The sequence below is a fragment of the Panicum virgatum genome, chromosome 5N (assembly GCF_016808335.1).
Source record: "Panicum virgatum strain AP13 chromosome 5N, P.virgatum_v5, whole genome shotgun sequence".
Classification (NCBI taxonomy): domain Eukaryota; kingdom Viridiplantae; phylum Streptophyta; class Magnoliopsida; order Poales; family Poaceae; genus Panicum; species Panicum virgatum.
This window is the reverse complement of record NC_053149.1, coordinates 66427719-66433718: the sequence shown is the minus strand read 5'-3', so window position 1 is coordinate 66433718 and position 6000 is coordinate 66427719.

The following is a 6000-nucleotide window of genomic DNA, read 5'->3' as shown; positions in this document are numbered from 1 at the left end:
GAGGTGATAAGGCTCCATTCAAATGAGCCTGTCGCTATCTGCTGCCAGATATGGAGCGCGGACTTCCCACCATGTGATTGTGAGCACGGCCATCTCGTAAGGCAATGTTACGAGATGTAGATCTGTCATGCGATTGGTCATGACCGTGTATCTTGGGACACGTTTACCTTTGGGTGTCCCGTAAGGCGATTTGTACGGGAAGTGAATACGTTGCCTCGGTAACGTATGCAGCGCTGTCCATGCAGCGTTGAACGCATGGGCGCCATCTCTATAGTGGATGGTGATGTATGTGTGAATATGTGGGCAACTGCATATGCATTACTCATGTGGCGTAGGACACATGGGGGCCGTTCGTGTGTGCTGGCACGAAGGGTCCAGTCGTGGATATATATATGTATATCATGTGATTTTCTGCAGGTACACTAACAAACGAACGCGTAAGTTAAGACGTGTAGAAATCGATTATATAATTGAGAGCCTATGTTGCCACCGAAAGTCCATGTATATTGCCTTATATTTGTCGGCAAATTTTTGTTGGAAGAATGACGTAGGACGAGCATGCATAATACCATTTATCGCATTATGAGAGTGAATTAATGAGTTGCTTAGATTGTGAATTCAAAATTCCAACAAATTTTGTATTGTTAGTTTGAAATCAAAAGAATTATTTTTTGAGTGTTGTGAATGTTTATAGTTTTAAAAGTTATGAGTTCGTATCTCTTAGGATCGTTCTTTACCGCTGTCGTATTTTTCGCAGATGGCGGCCTTGACGGACTTTCACTTTGACGAGGACGGGTGGGTGCGTTCCACTTGTCTTCACCGTGAGGGCCTTCCCGTGCTGTTGTGGGAGGTGCTCCAGGAGTTTGGCCACACTGAGCCTCCCCAGTACTACGGTCGTGTGTCCTCCGAGGGGGGCATCTCTGGTTGGGAGGCTCGCCTGCGAGTTTCGGCACGCCTCGGTGTTTTTCCGTCAGACCCTTGGGAGGTGCACACTGACGGTACTGAGATTTTGAGCGTTTGGGATTGTGCTGCTGCGATGGCCATTACCCAGTTCTGTGAGCAGGAGCCCATCTTTGCGAGTTACTCCACCTCGACGGTCGGTTTTCCTGTCAGAGTGACTTCCGAGTACTCGAGGCAGCAGATTTCCCTTTTGTCGGACCCTACTCTTCCAGGCCACGTCCCAGCCTTGGCCAGGATCACCCGCTACGCAGCCGGTATGTTGAGTGTGTGCGACCAGCTTAGGAGTGAGAACACGCTCTACCGGCAGGGACTCCGGACAGCTCACACCACAGGATAGGAGCAGACTCAGCAGATCTTAGGACAGAGCGAGCAGCTCGCAGAGCAGAGCCAGCAGGTAGTGTGGCTGGCACAACAGTTCTTGGAGCAGGAGCAGAAGATAGTTGAGCAGGCTCAGCAGATTGCGGAGCAGTCACAACAGCTAGTGGAGCAGTCACAGCAGCTAGCGGAGCAGGCTCAACAGATTAAGGAGTTGACTGAGCAGGTGAACGACTAGGAGGCTCTAGTTGACCACTTACAGGGCGCACTTCAGGTTGCACTAGGGGATGTGCACCAGTTGCAGCTTCAGCAGCAGCAGGCCGCAGCCCCACCTGAGCCACCACTTCAAGTGTCAGGTGTCAAGTCAGGAGTTGGGCCTCAGGAGATGTCTAATGCGGAGAGTTCAGTCGGTCAGAACGACATCCCACCTCAGGCAGGGTCCACGGCCATTTTAGTGAAGAAGAATGTGGCACGCCTGTAGGAGGAGCTACGCGCGTGTGGGATCGAGGTTGAGCGCGTCTTCGAGTACCAGCAGCCGCGTTGAGTAGCCAGACTTTGGATGTATTAAGGGTTAACAGAGTATTGTAATTTGGTAAATGTCTTAGGGACAACTAGATCTCATAGTATGACTAGAATAACTCTGATGTAAGATAGGATGTGGTTTGTATATGTCTGGACTGAGCTTGTAGGTGTGTAATTCCATTGTAAAATTTCATCTTAGCGTTCGACTTATGGTATTTCCGAGGTGTGAAATCTGAAATTTTTCGTAGCAACTTAATTTAATACGTAAAAACTCGTAAAGACGATCCATGCGGTAGAGGTGAGTTATACAAAAGTGGTGGAGTACTTCGTTAGCCACTCGCTTACAAAAGTTACGAATTTTTGGACGTCCAGTTTTAGAGATAATGTTAAATCTGTACTGCGAAGATTGGTGATTTTGGATTTAATTGGGACCTATTTTATACTTTCTACTTGATCAAGAGTTATTGTAAATTCCTTATGCATGGTCCAGATATTCTCGTTGCAATTGTGGGGCATGAAAGTGATGATGCAATTATTGAGTTATTTAACCAGTGTTCTAAATTCCGCATTTTTCCATGACTTGGATATTAGTTGTTGTCATGATTATTTTTATTTAATCACGATAATGTGACTAAGCCAATCATGGTCGAATGCAGAATGGCAGACGAGCGTTCTGGACTGCCGCCGGCACCTCCCAATTTGGCTCAAGCCATTGCGGCGATGCTCACAGGGCGTGATGAGCAGACAGCACTGCTCCGCCAGCTTGTGCAGCAAAGTGCAGCGCCACGGCATGGAAATCACAACAACCATCAGCCGCCTGTCCCTGGGTATCACGAGTTCCTGGGTACTCAGCCACCGCTTTTCCATAAGGCGGATGAACCATTGGAAGCTGACAGCTGGCTCAGAACTATGGAGTCCAAGTTCACTTTATATCAATACAATGATAATGACAAGGCAGCATTTGCAGCTCAACAACTTAGAGGTTCTGCACGCACATGGTGGGATAATCATGTTGCCATGTTGCCTGCTGGCCATCGTGCGACTTGGGAGGAGTTTAAAGTAGCTTTCATAGCACATCACATTCTAGCAGGGGTTATACGTAGGAAGCTCACTGAGTTTTTGGCTTTGAAACAGGGCAATAATACTGTGACGCAATATGCTCAAGCCTTCAACACCTTATCTCAATATGCTGGATATCACGTGGAAATTGATGAAAAAAAACAAGCTTGTTTCAGGCAGGGGCTTAGCAGCAAGCTCCAGGAACGTTTGGTTATGTTCAAATTTAACATTTTTAGTGAGCTGGTCAACGGGGCTATCACTCAAGAGGATGCCCGTATAGCTCACCAAGCAGAGAAGAAGAGGAAGGCACCGATGGGTGGGTCTTCTAGGCAGGCGAATCAGAGGTTTCGTCTAATTCAGGCTGGACCCCCTCGTGCGCCTTATCAGCATCGGCCGGTGTACCGACTAGTACAGTATCAGAACACATATCGGCCTCCGCAACAGCAGTCAAATTATAGGCCAACACAGCACCAGTCGGGATATAGACCATCTCAGTACCCACAGCCTCAAGGGGTAGTCTTATCTCCTGTGCCTCAGCAGAATGTGCACAAAACGTGGGTGCAGCTGCAGGGTGTACGCCCTAATTTCCCTCCCTGTTACAACTGTGGTCAAGTTGGTCATTTTTGCACGTGACTGCCGTATGCCACCTAAGCAAGCTCAGGGTTCTAACCAACACAATCAGAAGCCTAAAGTGGCTCATTTCAAGCCAGGACGTGTGCATTATACCACGCTAGAGGATGTTCCTGAGGGAGCTCAAGTGATGGCGGGTACGTTTTTAGTTCATAATCACCCTGTTACCATATTATTTGATTCGGGTGCATCACACACATTTATTAGTAAAGAGTGTGCTATGAGACTTGGGTTGGAGATAGAAAGCATGGCGATACCATACAATATTCATTCACCCGGGGGGCAATTAATAACCAATCAAACTGCTAAGCAAGTACCTTTGCAGCTCCAAGAAAAAGTTTTTGCCACTCATTTGATCTTGTTACCAGCTCAGAGAGTGGATATTATACTTGGCATGAATTGGATGAAAATACACAGAGTTCTCTTGGACACTCTTTCACAAAATGTGGACATCAATTCTCCCACCCATGGTTCTATGGCCTTGCATATCATGAACCATGCATCTTTAACCCATACGGTGAATCACGTCGAGGCCAAGACCCTGGCTGACATACTAGTGGTGTGTGATTATCCGGATGTTTTCCGGATGATTTACCAGGTATGCCTCCTGATCGAAATGTTGAGTTTGCCATTGAGCTGCAACCAGGGACGGCACCAATCTCTAGAAGACCTTACCGTATGCCACCCAATGAATTAGCAGAGCTAAAGAAGCAATTGCAGGAGTTGCTTGATAAGGGTTATATCCGTCCTAGCACTTCACCTTGGGGCTGTCCAGCACTCTTTGTTAAAAAGAAAGATCAAAGCCTCAGGTTATGTGTGGACTATCGGCCTTTGAATGCCGTCACAATCAAAAACAAATATCCACTTCCCCGAATTGATATTTTGTTTGATCAGTTAGTCGGGGCCAATGTATTTTCCAAAATTGATCTTCATTTGGGCTATCATCAAATAAAAATTAGGCCAGAAGATATCCCAAAGACGGATTTCTCCACACGATATGGGCTCTATGAGTATTTGGTTATGTCATTTGGGTTGACAAATGCCCCAGCTCACTTTATGTATCTCATGAACTCGGTGTTTATGCCTGAGTTGGATAAGTTTGTCGTGGTTTTCATTGACGACATTCTTATATATTCTAAGAATGAAGAAGAACATGCTGAGCACCTTCGCATTGTTCTCCAGTGTCTTCAGGAACACAAGTTGTATGCCAAATTCACTAAGTGCGAGTTTTGGCTTAAGAAGGTTCAATTCCTGGGTCATGTCATATCAGAGGATGGAATTTCTGTTGACCCTAGTAAAATCCAGGATGTTTTGAATTGGAAACCTCCTACATCTGTTCCTGAGATTCGGAGTTTTCTTAGGCTAGCAGGATATTACTGGCAGTTTGTTCCGGATTTTTCAAAAATTCTAAGCCCGTGACTGAGTTGCTCAAGAAAAGGGGTGAAATCTAATTGGGATGATAAATGTGAGCAGGCTTTTCTAACCTTGATGAAACTTTTGACATCTGCCCCAGTCTTAGCTCAACCTGATATTACTCGACCCTTTGAGGTATATTGTGATGCATCGGGTATGGGTTTAGGTTGTGCCCTCATGCAAGACCGTCGAGTAATTGCTTATGCTTCAAGAGCACTTCGGCGACACGAGGAAAATTATGCCACTCATGACTTAGAACAAGCAGCAGTGGTTCATACTTTGAAGATCTGGCATCATTATATTCTGGGCAATCATGTTCAAATATATACGGACCATAAAAGTCTCAAGTATATTTTCACCCAGAATGAACTAAATCTACGCCAAAGGCGATGATTGGAATTGATTAAGGATTATGATCTGGAAATTCATTATCACCCGGGTAAGGCCAATGTTGTTGCGGATGCTTTAAGCCGCAAGGCTCAGTGCAACTGCCTGTCTATTGTGCCTCTCAATGAAACCCTTTGTTATGAACTGGAAAAATTAAATTTGAGGATCATCACACACGGCAGTCTTAATAATTTGGTCCTTTCACCTACTCTTCGAGATCGGATTATTTCTGCTCAAAAACATAATGTCGGGATGGAAAGGATTCGCCGAAGACTTGCTGAAAATGACCCGGGGGTGAAGTGTTTTCATTTAGATGAGGCTGGAATTCTATGGTTTAAGGATCGTTTGGTGGTACCTAAAGATTTAGAGCTCTGAAAACAAATCCTTGATGAGGCTCATCTCTCTAGGTATCTATCCACCCAGGCAGCAATAAAATGTATCAAGATCTGAAGCAGCGATTCTGGTGGACAAGGATGAAGCGGGAGATTGCTAAATATGTGTCTGAATGTGACACCTGCAGAAGGGTCAAGGCGAGCCATTTGAAATCAGCCGGCCCTCTTCAGCCTTTGAGTATCCCATCTTGGAAGTGGGAGGACATCAGTATGGATTTCATTGTCGGCTTACCCCAAAACTTCAAAAGTATATGACTCCATCTGGGTTATTGTTGACCGCCTCACTGTGGCAGAACCGCCCAAATTAATTCGGCTCAAGTGC